The 14,514-nt window shown below is 36.4% G+C and overlaps 1 protein-coding gene across 17 annotated transcripts in view; it reads left to right on the top strand.

Annotated features, from left to right (window-relative positions):
• The window catches only part of LOC143226198 (uncharacterized), a 110,825-nt gene that overhangs the window by 90,730 nt on the left and 5,581 nt on the right, over positions 1 to 14,514 (top strand). The gene's annotated exons all lie outside the window — the stretch shown is intronic.

Genomic DNA, 14,514 nt, shown 5'->3' on the forward strand with positions numbered 1-14,514 from the left:
ACAGTAATTCTTGTTATTAACCCAGCACTCTTCTTCCAACAGTAATTCTTGTTATTAACCCAGCACTCTTCTTCCAACAGTAATTCTTGTTATTAACCCAGCACTCTTCTTCCAACAGTAATTCTTGTTATTAACCCAGCACTCTTCTTCCAACAGTAATTCTTGTTATTAACCCAGCACTCTTCTTCCAACAGTAATTCTTGTTATTAACCCAGCACTCTTCTTCCAACAGTAATTCTTGTTATTAACCCAGCACTCTTCCAACAGTAATTCTTGTTATTAACCCAGCACTCTTCTTCCAACAGTAATTCTTGTTATTAACCCAGCACTCTTCTTCCAACAGTAATTCTTGTTATTAACCCAGCACTCTTCTTCCAACAGTAATTCTTGTTATTAACCCAGCACTCTCTTCTTCCAACAGTAATTCTTGTTATTAACCCAGCACTCTTCTTCCAACAGTAATTCTTGTTATTAACCCAGCACTCTTCTTCCAACAGTACTTCTTGTTATCTTGTTATTAACCCAGCACTCTTCTTCCAACAGTAATTCTTGTTATTAACCCAGCACTCTTCTTCCAACAGTAATTCTTGTTATTAACCCAGCACTCTTCTTCCAACAGTAAGACTTGTTATTAACCCAGCACTCTTCTTCCAACAGTAATTCTTGTTATTAACCCAGCACTCTTCTTCCAACAGTAATTCTTGTTATTAACCCAGCACTCTTCTTCCAACAGTAATTGTTATTAACCCAGCACTCTTCTTCCAACAGTAATTCTTGTTATTAACCCAGCACTCTTCTTCCAACAGTAATTCTTGTTATTAACCCAGCACTCTTCTTCCAACAGTAATTCTTGTTATTAACCCAGCACTCTTCTTCCAACAGTAATTCTTGTTATTAACCCAGCACTCTTCTTCCAACAGTAATTCTTGTTATTAACCCAGCACTCTTCTTCCAACAGTAATTCTTGTTATTAACCCAGCACTCTTCTTCCAACAGTAATTCTTGTTATTAACCCAGCACTCTTCTTCCAACAGTAATTCTTGTTATTAACCCAGCACTCTTCTTCCAACAGTAATTTTGTTATTAACCCAGCACTCTTCTTCCAACAGTAATTCTTGTTATTAACCCAGCACTCTTCTTCCAACAGTAATTCTTGTTATTAACCCAGCACTCTTCTTCCAACAGTAATTCTTGTTATTAACCCAGCACTCTTCTTCCAACAGTAAGACTTGTTATTAACCCAGCACTCTTCTTCCAACAGTAATTCTTGTTATTAACCCAGCACTCTTCTTCCAACAGTAATTCTTGTTATTAACCCAGCACTCTTCTTCCAACAGTAATTCTTGTTATTAACCCAGCACTCTTCTTCCAACAGTAATTCTTGTTATTAACCCAGCACTCTTCTTCCAACAGTAATTCTTGTTATTAACCCAGCACTCTTCTTCCAACAGTAATTCTTGTTATTAACCCAGCACTCTTCTTCCAACAGTAATTCTTGTTATTAACCCAGCACTCTTCTTCCAACAGTAATTCTTGTTATTAACCCAGCACTCTTCTTCCAACAGTAATTCTTGTTATTAACCCAGCACTCTTCTTCCAACAGTAATTCTTGTTATTAACCCAGCACTCTTCTTCCAACAGTAATTCTTGTTATTAACCCAGCACTCTTCTTCCAACAGTAATTTTGTTATTAACCCAGCACTCTTCTTCCAACAGTAATTCTTGTTATTAACCCAGCACTCTTCTTCCAACAGTAATTGTTATTAACTTGTTATTAACCCAGCACTCTTCTTCCAACAGTAATTCTTGTTATTAACCCAGCACTCTTCTTCCAACAGTAATTCTTGTTATTAACCCAGCACTCTTCTTCCAACAGTAATTCTTGTTATTAACCCAGCACTCTTCTTCCAACAGTAATTCTTGTTATTAACCCAGCACTCTTCTTCCAACAGTAATTCTTGTTATTAACCCAGCACTCTTCTTCCAACAGTAATTCTTGTTATTAACCCAGCACTCTTCTTCCAACAGTAATTCTTGTTATTAACCCAGCACTCTTCTTCCAACAGTAATTCTTGTTATTAACCCAGCACTCTTCTTCCAACAGTAATTAACCCAGCACTTGTTATTAACCCAGCACTCTTCTTCCAACAGTAATTCTTGTTATTAACCCAGCACTCTTCTTCCAACAGTAATTCTTGTTATTAACCCAGCACTCTTCTTCCAACAGTAATTCTTGTTATTAACCCAGCACTCTTCTTCCAACAGTAATTCTTGTTATTAACCCAGCACTCTTCTTCCAACAGTAATTCTTGTTATTAACCCAGCACTCTTCTTCCAACAGTAATTCTTGTTATTAACCCAGCACTCTTCTTCCAACAGTAATTCTTGTTATTAACCCAGCACTCTTCTTCCAACAGTAATTCTTGTTATTAACCCAGCACTCTTCTTCCAACAGTAATTCTTGTTATTAACCCAGCACTCTTCTTCCAACAGTAAGACTTGTTATTAACCCAGCACTCTTCTTCCAACAGTAATTCTTGTTATTAACCCAGCACTCTTCTTCCAACAGTAATTCTTGTTATTAACCCAGCACTCTTCTTCCAACAGTAATTCTTGTTATTAACCCAGCACTCTTCTTCCAACAGTAATTCTTGTTATTAACCCAGCACTCTTCTTCCAACAGTAATTCTTGTTATTAACCCAGCACTCTTCTTCCAACAGTAATTCTTGTTATTAACCCAGCACTCTTCTTCCAACAGTAATTCTTGTTATTAACCCAGCACTCTTCTTCCAACAGTAATTCTTGTTATTAACCCAGCACTCTTCTTCCAACAGTAATTCTTGTTATTAACCCAGCACTCTTCTTCCAACAGTAATTCTTGTTATTAACCCAGCACTCTCTTCTTCCAACTCTTCTTCCAGTAATTAACTTGTTATTAACCCAGCACTCTTCTTCCAACAGTAATTCTTGTTATTAACCCAGCACTCTTCTTCCAACAGTAATTCTTGTTATTAACCCAGCACTCTTCTTCCAACAGTAATTCTTGTTATTAACCCAGCACTCTTCTTCCAACAGTAATTCTTGTTATTAACCCAGCACTCTTCTTCCAACAGTAATTCTTGTTATTAACCCAGCACTCTTCTTCCAACAGTAATTCTTGTTATTAACCCAGCACTCTTCTTCCAACAGTAATTCTTGTTATTAACCCAGCACTCTTCTTCCAACAGTAATTCTTGTTATTAACCCAGCACTCTTCTTCCAACAGTAATTCTTGTTATTAACCCAGCACTCTTCTTCCAACAGTAATTCTTGTTATTAACCCAGCACTCTTCTTCCAACAGTAATTCTTGTTATTAACCCAGCACTCTTCTTCCAACAGTAATTCTTGTTATTAACCCAGCACTCTTCTTCCAACAGTAATTCTTGTTATTAACCCAGCACTCTTCTTCCAACAGTAATTCTTGTTATTAACCCAGCACTCTTCTTCCAACAGTAATTCTTGTTATTAACCCAGCACTCTTCTTCCAACAGTAATTCTTGTTATTAACCCAGCACTCTTCTTCCAACAGTAATTCTTGTTATTAACCCAGCACTCTTCTTCCAACAGTAATTCTTGTTATTAACCCAGCACTCTTCTTCCAACAGTAATTCTTGTTATTAACCCAGCACTCTTCTTCCAACAGTAATTCTTGTTATTAACCCAGCACTCTTCTTCCAACAGTAATTCTTGTTATTAACCCAGCACTCTTCTTCCAACAGTAATTCTTGTTATTAACCCAGCACTCTTCTTCCAACAGTAATTCTTGTTATTAACCCAGCACTCTTCTTCCAACAGTAATTCTTGTTATTAACCCAGCACTCTTCTTCCAACAGTAATTCTTGTTATTAACCCAGCACTCTTCTTCCAACAGTAATTCTTGTTATTAACCCAGCACTCTTCTTCCAACAGTAATTCTTGTTATTAACCCAGCACTCTTCTTCCAACAGTAATTCTTGTTATTAACCCAGCACTCTTCTTCCAACAGTAATTCTTGTTATTAACCCAGCACTCTTCTTCCAACAGTAATTCTTGTTATTAACCCAGCACTCTTCTTCCAACAGTAATTCTTGTTATTAACCCAGCACTCTTCTTCCAACAGTAATTCTTGTTATTAACCCAGCAACAGTAATTCTTGTTATTAACCCAGCACTCTTCTTCCAACAGTAATTCTTGTTATTAACCCAGCACTCTTCTTCCAACAGTAATTCTTGTTATTAACCCAGCACTCTTCTTCCAACAGTAATTCTTGTTATTAACCCAGCACTCTTCTTCCAACAGTAATTCTTGTTATTAACCACAGCACTCCAACAGTAATTCTTCCAACAGTAAACAGTAAGACTTGTTATTAACCCAGCACTCTTCTTCCAACAGTAATTCTTGTTATTAACCCAGCACTCTTCTTCCAACAGTAATTCTTGTTATTAACCCAGCACTCTTCTTCCAACAGTAATTCTTGTTATTAACCCAGCACTCTTCTTCCAACAGTAATTCTTGTTATTAACCCAGCACTCTTCTTCCAACAGTAATTCTTGTTATTAACCCAGCACTCTTCTTCCAACAGTAATTTTGTTATTAACCCAGCACTCTTCTTCCAACAGTAATTCTTGTTATTAACTTGTAATATTAACCCAGCACTCTTCTTCCAACAGTAATTCTTGTTATTAACCCAGCACTCTTCTTCCAACAGTAATTCTTGTTATTAACCCAGCACTCTTCTTCCAACAGTAATTCTTGTTATTAACCCAGCACTAATTCTTGTTATTAACTTCTTCCAACAGTAATTCTTGTTATTAACCCAGCACTCTTCTTCCAACAGTAATTCTTGTTATTAACCCAGCACTCTTCTTCCAACAGTAATTCTTGTTATTAACCCAGCACTCTTCTTCCAACAGTAATTCTTGTTATTAACCCAGCACTCTTCTTCCAACAGTAATTCTTGTTATTAACCCAGCACTCTTCTTCCAACAGTAATTCTTGTTATTAACCCAGCACTCTTCTTCCAACAGTAATTCTTGTTATTAACCCAGCACTCTTCTTCCAACAGTAATTCTTGTTATTAACCCAGCACTCTTCTTCCAACAGTAATTCTTGTTATTAACCCAGCACTCTTCTTCCAACAGTAATTCTTGTTATTAACCCAGCACTCTTCTTCCAACAGTAATTCTTGTTATTAACCCAGCACTCTTCTTCCAACAGTAATTCTTGTTATTAACCCAGCACTCTTCTTCCAACAGTAATTCTTGTTATTAACCCAGCACTCTTCTTCCAACAGTAATTCTTGTTATTAACCCAGCACTCTTCTTCCAACAGTAATTCTTGTTATTAACCCAGCACTCTTCTTCCAACAGTAATTCTTGTTATTAACCCAGCACTCTTCTTCCAACAGTAATTGTTATTAACCCAGCACTCTTCTTCCAACAGTTATTAACCCAGCACTCTTCTTCCAACAGTAATTCTTGTTATTAACCCAGCACTCTTCTTCCAACAGTAATTCTTGTTATTAACCCAGCACTCTTCTTCCAACAGTAATTCTTGTTATTAACCCAGCACTCTTCTTCCAACAGTAATTCTTGTTATTAACCCAGCACTCTTCTTCCAACAGTAATTCTTGTTATTAACCCAGCACTCTTCTTCCAACAGTAATTCTTGTTATTAACCCAGCACTCTTCTTCCAACAGTAATTCTTGTTATTAACCCAGCACTCTTCTTCCAACAGTAATTCTTGTTATTAACCCAGCACTCTTCTTCCAACAGTAAGACTTGTTATTAACCCAGCACTCTTAACAGTAAGACTTGTTATTAACCCAGCACTCTTCTTCCAACAGTAATTCTTGTTATTAACCCAGCACTCTTCTTCCAACAGTAATTCTTGTTATTAACCCAGCACTCTTCTTCCAACAGTAATTCTTGTTATTAACCCAGCACTCTTCTTCCAACAGTAATTCTTGTTATTAACCCAGCACTCTTCTTCCAACAGTAATTCTTGTTATTAACCCAGCACTCTTCTTCCAACAGTAATTCTTGTTATTAACCCAGCACTCTTCTTCCAACAGTAATTCTTGTTATTAACCCAGCACTCTTCTTCCAACAGTAATTCTTGTTATTAACCCAGCACTCTTCTTCCAACAGTAATTCTTGTTATTAACCCAGCACTCTTCTTCCAACAGTAATTCTTGTTATTAACCCAGCACTCTTCTTCCAACAGTAATTCTTGTTATTAACCCAGCACTCTTCTTCCAACAGTAATTCTTGTTATTAACCCAGCACTCTTCTTCCAACAGTAATTCTTGTTATTAACCCAGCACTCTTCTTCCAACAGTAATTCTTGTTATTAACCCAGCACTCTTCTTCCAACAGTAATTCTTGTTATTAACCCAGCACTCTTCTTCCAACAGTAATTCTTGTTATTAACCCAGCACTCTTCTTCCAACAGTAATTCTTGTTATTAACCCAGCACTCTTCTTCCAACAGTAATTCTTGTTATTAACCCAGCACTCTTCTTCCAACAGTAATTCTTGTTATTAACCCAGCACTCTTCTTCCAACAGTAATTCTTGTTATTAACCCAGCACTCTTCTTCCAACAGTAATTCTTGTTATTAACCCAGCACTCGTCTTCCAACAGTTATTAACCCAGCACTCTTCTTCCAACAGTAATTCTTGTTATTAACCCAGCACTCTTCTTCCAACAGTAATTCTTGTTATTAACCCAGCACTCTTCTTCCAACAGTAATTCTTGTTATTAACCCAGCACTCTTCTTCCAACAGTAATTCTTGTTATTAACCCAGCACTCTTCTTCCAACAGTAATTCTTGTTATTAACCCAGCACTCTTCTTCCAACAGTAATTCTTGTTATTAACCCAGCACTCTTCTTCCAACAGTAATTCTTGTTATTAACCCAGCACTCTTCTTCCAACAGTAATTCTTGTTATTAACCCAGCACTCTTCTTCCAACAGTAATTCTTGTTATTAACCCAGCACTCTTCTTCCAACAGTAATTCTTGTTATTAACCCAGCACTCTTCTTCCAACAGTAATTCTTGTTATTAACCCAGCACTCTTCTTCCAACAGTAATTCTTGTTATTAACCCAGCACTCTTCTTCCAACAGTAATTCTTGTTATTAACCCAGCACTCTGTTATTAACCCAGCACTCTTCTTCCAACAGTAATTCTTGTTATTAACCCAGCACTCTTCTTCCAACAGTAATTCTTGTTATTAACCCAGCACTCTTCTTCCAACAGTAATTCTTGTTATTAACCCAGCACTCTTCTTCCAACAGTAATTCTTGTTATTAACCCAGCACTCTTCTTCCAACAGTAATTCTTGTTATTAACCCAGACTTGTTATTAACCCAGCACTCTTCTTCCAACAGTAATTCTTGTTATTAACCCAGCACTCTTCTTCCAACAGTAATTCTTGTTATTAACCCAGCACTCTTCTTCTTCCAACAGTAATTGTTATTAACCCAGCACTCTTCTTCCAACAGTAATTCTATTAACCCAGCACTCTTCTTCCAACAGTAATTCTTGTTATTAACCCAGCACTCTTCTTCCAACAGTAATTCTTGTTATTAACCCAGCACTCTTCTTCCAACAGTAATTCTTGTTATTAACCCAGCACTCTTCTTCCAACAGTAATTCTTGTTATTAACCCAGCACTCTTCTTCCAACAGTAATTCTTGTTATTAACCCAGCACTCTTCTTCCAACAGTAATTCTTGTTATTAACCCAGCACTCTTCTTCCAACAGTAATTCTTGTTATTAACCCAGCACTCTTCTTCCAACAGTAATTCTTGTTATTAACCCAGCACTCTTCTTCCAACAGTAATTGTTATTAACTTGTTATTAACCCAGCACTCTTCTTCCAACAGTAATTCTTGTTATTAACCCAGCACTCTTCTTCCAACAGTAATTCTTGTTATTAACCCAGCACTCTTCTTCCAACAGTAATTCTTGTTATTAACCCAGCACTCTTCTTCCAACAGTAATTCTTGTTATTAACCCAGCACTCTTCTTCCAACAGTAATTCTTGTTATTAACCCAGCACTCTTCTTCCAACAGTAATTCTTGTTATTAACCCAGCACTCTTCTTATTAACCCTTGTTATTAACCCAGCACTCTTCTTCCAACAGTAATTCTTGTTATTAACCCAGCACTCTTCTTCCAACAGTAATTCTTGTTATTAACCCAGCACTCTTCTTCCAACAGTAATTCTTGTTATTAACCCAGCACTCTTCTTCCAACAGTAATTCTTGTTATTAACCCAGCACTCTTCTTCCAACAGTAATTCTTGTTATTAACCCAGCACTCTTCTTCCAACAGTAATTCTTGTTATTAACCCAGCACTCTTCTTCCAACAGTAATTCTTGTTATTAACCCAGCACTCTTCTTCCAACAGTAATTCTTGTTATTAACCCAGCACTCTTCTTCCAACAGTAATTCTTGTTATTAACCCAGCACTCTTCTTCCAACAGTAATTCTTGTTATTAACCCAGCACTCTTCTTCCAACAGTAATTCTTGTTATTAACCCAGCACTCTTCTTCCAACAGTAATTCTTGTTATTAACCCAGCACTCTTCTTCCAACAGTAATTCTTGTTATTAACCCAGCACTCTTCTTCCAACAGTAATTCTTGTTATTAACCCAGCACTCTTCTTCCAACAGTAATTCTTGTTATTAACCCAGCACTCTTCTTCCAACAGTAATTCTTGTTATTAACCCAGCACTCTTCTTCCAACAGTAATTCTTGTTATTAACCCAGCACTCTTCTTCCAACAGTAATTCTTGTTATTAACCCAGCACTCTCTTCCAACAGTTCCAACAGTAATTCTTGTTATTAACCCAGCACTCTTCTTCCAACAGTAATTCTTGTTATTAACCCAGCACTCGTCTTGTAATTATTAACCCAGCACTCTTCTTCCAACAGTAATTCTTGTTATTAACCCAGCACTCTTCTTCCAACAGTAAGACTTGTTATTAACCCAGCACTCTTCTTCCAACAGTAATTCTTGTTATTAACCCAGCACTCTTCTTCCAACAGTAATTCTTGTTATTAACCCAGCACTCTTCTTCCAACAGTAATTGTTATTAACTTGTTATTAACCCAGCACTTGTTATTAACTTCTTCCAACAGTAATTCTTGTTATTAACCCAGCACTCTTCTTCCAACAGTAATTCTTGTTATTAACCCAGCACTCTTCTTCCAACAGTAATTCTTGTTATTAACCCAGCACTCTTCTTCCAACAGTAATTCTTGTTATTAACCCAGCACTCTTCTTCCAACAGTAATTCTTGTTATTAACCCAGCACTCTTCTTCCAACAGTAATTCTTGTTATTAACCCAGCACTCTTCTTCCAACAGTAATTCTTGTTATTAACCCAGCACTCTTCTTCCAACAGTAATTCTTGTTATTAACCCAGCACTCTTCTTCCAACAGTAATTCTTGTTATTAACCCAGCACTCTTCTTCCAACAGTAATTCTTGTTATTAACCCAGCACTCTTCTTCCAACAGTAATTCTTGTTATTAACCCAGCACTCTTCTTCCAACAGTAATTAACTTGTTATTAACCCAGCACTCTTCTTCCAACAGTAATTCTTGTTATTAACCCAGCACTCTTCTTCCAACAGTAATTCTTGTTATTAACCCAGCACTCTTCTTCCAACAGTAATTCTTGTTATTAACCCAGCACTCTTCTTCCAACAGTAATTCTTGTTATTAACCCAGCACTCTTCTTCCAACAGTAATTCTTGTTATTAACCCAGCACTCTTCTTCCAACAGTAATTCTTGTTATTAACCCAGCACTCTTCTTCCAACAGTAATTCTTGTTATTAACCCAGCACTCTTCTTCCAACAGTAATTCTTGTTATTAACCCAGCACTCTTCTTCCAACAGTAATTCTTGTTATTAACCCAGCACTCTTCTTCCAACAGTAATTCTTGTTATTAACCCAGCACTCTTCTTCCAACAGTAAGTAATTCTTGTTATTAACCCAGCACTCTTCTTCCAACAGTAATTCTTGTTATTAACCCAGCACTCGTCTTCCAACAGTAAGACTTGTTATTAACCCAGCACTCTTCTTCCAACAGTAAGACTTGTTATTAACCCAGCACTCTTCTTCCAACAGTAATTCTTGTTATTAACCCAGCACTCTTCTTCCAACAGTAAGACTTGTTATTAACCCAGCACTCTTCTTCCAACAGTTAATTCTTGTTATTAACCCAGCACTCTTCTTCCAACAGTAATTCTTGTTATTAACCCAGCACTTTCTTATTAACCCAGCACTCTTCTTCCAACAGTAATTCTTGTTATTAACCCAGCACTCTTCTTCCAACAGTAATTCTTGTTATTAACCCAGCACTCTTCTTCCAACAGTAATTCTTGTTATTAACCCAGCACTCTTCTTCCAACAGTAATTCTTGTTATTAACCCAGCACTTTTTCCAACAGTTATTAACCCAGCACTCTTCTTCCAACAGTAATTCTTGTTATTAACCCAGCACTCTTCTTCCAACAGTAATTCTTGTTATTAACCCAGCACTCTTCTTCCAACAGTAATTCTTGTTATTAACCCAGCACTCTTCTTCCAACAGTAAGACTTGTTATTAACCCAGCACTCTTCTTCCAACAGTAATTCTTGTTATTAACCCAGCACTCTTCTTCCAACAGTAATTCTTGTTATTAACCCAGCACTCTTCTTCCAACAGTAATTCTTGTTATTAACCCAGCACTCTTCTTCCAACAGTAATTCTTGTTATTAACCCAGCACTCTTCTTCCAACAGTAATTCTTGTTATTAACCCAGCACTCTTCTTCCAACAGTAATTCTTGTTATTAACCCAGCACTCTTCTTCCAACAGTAATTCTTGTTATTAACCCAGCACTCTTCTTCCAACAGTAATTCTTGTTATTAACCCAGCACTCTTCTTCCAACAGTAATTCTTGTTATTAACCCAGCACTCTTCTTCCAACAGTAATTCTTGTTATTAACCCAGCACTCTTCTTCCAACAGTAATTAATTCTTGTTATTAACCCAGCACTCTTCTTCCAACAGTAATTCTTGTTATTAACCCAGCACTCTTCTTCCAACAGTAATTCTTGTTATTAACCCAGCACTCTTCTTCCAACAGTAATTCTTGTTATTAACCCAGCACTCTTCTTCCAACAGTAATTCTTGTTATTAACCCAGCACTCTTCTTCCAACAGTAATTCTTGTTATTAACCCAGCACTCTTCTTCCAACAGTAATTCTTGTTATTAACCCAGCACTCTTCTTCCAACAGTAATTCTTGTTATTAACCCAGCACTCTTCTTCCAACAGTAATTCTTGTTATTAACCCAGCACTCTTCTTCCAACAGTAATTCTTGTTATTAACCCAGCACTCTTCTTCCAACAGTAATTCTTGTTATTAACCCAGCACTCTTCTTCCAACAGTCTTCCAACAGTAATTCTTGTTATTAACCCAGCACTCTTCTTCCAACAGTAATTCTTGTTATTAACCCAGCACTCTTCTTCCAACAGTAATTGTTATTAACTTGTTATTAACCCAGCACTCTTCTTCCAACAGTAATTCTTGTTATTAACCCAGCACTCTTCTTCCAACAGTAATTCTTGTTATTAACCCAGCACTCTTCTTCCAACAGTAATTCTTGTTATTAACCCAGCACTCTTCTTCCAACAGTAATTCTTGTTATTAACCCAGCACTCTTCTTCCAACAGTAAGACTTGTTATTAACCCAGCACTCTTCTTCCAACAGTAATTCTTGTTATTAACCCAGCACTCTTCTTCCAACAGTAATTCTTGTTATTAACCCAGCACTCTTCTTCCAACAGTAATTCTTGTTATTAACCCAGCACTCTTCTTCCAACAGTAATTCTTGTTATTAACCCAGCACTCTTCTTCCAACAGTAATTCTTGTTATTAACCCAGCACTCTTCTTCCAACAGTAATTCTTGTTATTAACCCAGCACTCTTCTTCCAACAGTATTAACCACTCACAGTAATTCTTGTTATTAACCCAGCACTCTTCTTCCAACAGTAATTCTTGTTATTAACCCAGCACTCTTCTTCCAACAGTAAGACTTGTTATTAACCCAGCACTCTTCTTCCAACAGTAATTCTTGTTATTAACCCAGCACTCTTCTTCCAACAGTAATTCTTGTTATTAACCCAGCACTCTTCTTCCAACAGTAAGACTTGTTATTAACTTTCTTCCAACAGTAATATTAACCCAGCACTCTTCTTCCAACAGTAATTCTTGTTATTAACCCAGCACTCTTCTTCCAACAGTAATTCTTGTTATTAACCCAGCACTCTTCTTCCAACAGTAATTCTTGTTATTAACCCAGCACTCTTCTTCCAACAGTAATTCTTGTTATTAACCCAGCACTCTTCTTCCAACAGTAATTCTTGTTATTAACCCAGCACTCTTCTTCCAGCACTCTTCTTCCAGTAATTCTTGTTATTAACCCAGCACTCTTCTTCCAACAGTAATTCTTGTTATTAACCCAGCACTCTTCTTCCAACAGTAATTCTTGTTATTAACCCAGCACTCTTCTTCCAACAGTAATTCTTGTTATTAACCCAGCACTCTTCTTCCAACAGTAATTCTTGTTATTAACCAGCAGCACTCTTCTTCCAACAGTAATTCTTGTTATTAACCCAGCACTCTTCTTCCAACAGTAATTCTTGTTATTAACCCAGCACTCTTCTTCCAACAGTAATTCTTGTTATTAACCCAGCACTCTTCTTCCAACAGTAATTCTTGTTATTAACCCAGCACTCTTCTTTCAACAGTAATTCTTGTTATTAACCCAGCACTCTTCTTCCAACAGTAATTCTTGTTATTAACCCAGCACTCTTCTTCCAACAGTAATTCTTGTTATTAACCCAGCACTCTTCTTCCAACAGTAATTCTTGTTATTAACCCAGCACTCTTCTTCCAACAGTAATTCTTGTTATTAACCCAGCACTCTTCTTTCAACAGTAATTCTTGTTATTAACCCAGCACTCTTCTTCCAACAGTAATTCTTGTTATTAACCCAGCACTCTTCTTCCAACAGTAATTCTTGTTATTAACCCAGCACTCTTCTTCCAACAGTAATTCTTGTTATTAACCCAGCACTCTTCTTCCAACAGTAATTCTTGTTATTAACCCAGCACTCTTCTTCCAACAGTAATTCTTGTTATTAACCCAGCACTCTTCTTCCAACAGTAATTCTTGTTATTAACCCAGCACTCTTCTTCCAACAGTAATTCTTGTTATTAACCCAGCACTCTTCTTTCAACAGTAATTCTTGTTATTAACCCAGCACTCTTCTTCCAACAGTAATTCTTGTTATTAACCCAGCACTCTTCTTCCAACAGTAATTCTTGTTATTAACCCAGCACTCTTCTTCCAACAGTAATTCTTGTTATTAACTCAGCACTCTTCTTCCAACAGTAATTCTTGTTATTAACTCAGCACTCTTCTTCCAACAGTAATTCTTGTTATTAACTCAGCACTCTTCTTTCAACAGTAATTCTTGTTATTAACCCAGCACTCTTCTTCCAACAGTAATTCTTGTTATTAACCCAGCACTCTTCTTCCAACAGTAATTCTTGTTATTAACCCAGCACTCTTCTTCCAACAGTAAGACTTGTTATTAACCCAGCACTCTTCTTCCAACAGTAATTCTTGTTATTAACCCAGCACTCTTCTTCCAACAGTAATTCTTGTTATTAACCCAGCACTTCTGACCATTCTCTATTTCTCCCTGAAAAAGAAAATCTACCTTTCAAGAGTGCTCGAGTTATATGGTTTTATTCATTTCTGCTTAGGATAAGAACTAATTTGTAATTGATGTTTATTAATAAAAAAGTAAAAGATCTATTTAATAATTAGATTTTTGGTCGTGGTATAGGCTACCAAACATTAAAATAACTGATACCTAACTGCCACAACTTTATTGTATGTACTTAAAAATGAAAATATTAGGTTAGTGGAACATATATAGCCCTAGGAATGGAGTTGTAATAGTTAAATATTTGTTTTGTTTTAAAAACAAATACTTTGATTATTTGTATCCCAGGATACTGATTTCATTAATTTTCTACAGTGAGTAGCAGAAGTAGTTTTTGTATTGAAAGCACTGAATATTTCCAAGGTACAAGTGTTCCGGTTGCTTTAAGTCCCTGATAATTGTGGTCTTATGCAATGTCGTGGGTAACCAGTTCATTTCAACTAGATAATTTAACCCTAATGGTTAAATGGGTACTGGTGATAAAGAATAGTGAAAGTACTAACTAGGAAGTATGAATTAAATTACTTTGATAACGTTTCAAGTTAGGCTTACATTTTGATGCTTTATTTAAAACTTTTGATAAAGAAATTACTAAAGGGTGTTGATCATTGATATTAGAAATGCTGCTAAAAATAATAACAATGAGTAATGGGTAAAGAAAAGGTTTTAAAGATGGTCTGAGGTAGATGTGGC

This window comes from Tachypleus tridentatus, chromosome 9 (assembly GCF_004210375.1).
Source record: "Tachypleus tridentatus isolate NWPU-2018 chromosome 9, ASM421037v1, whole genome shotgun sequence".
NCBI lineage: Eukaryota > Metazoa > Arthropoda > Merostomata > Xiphosura > Limulidae > Tachypleus > Tachypleus tridentatus.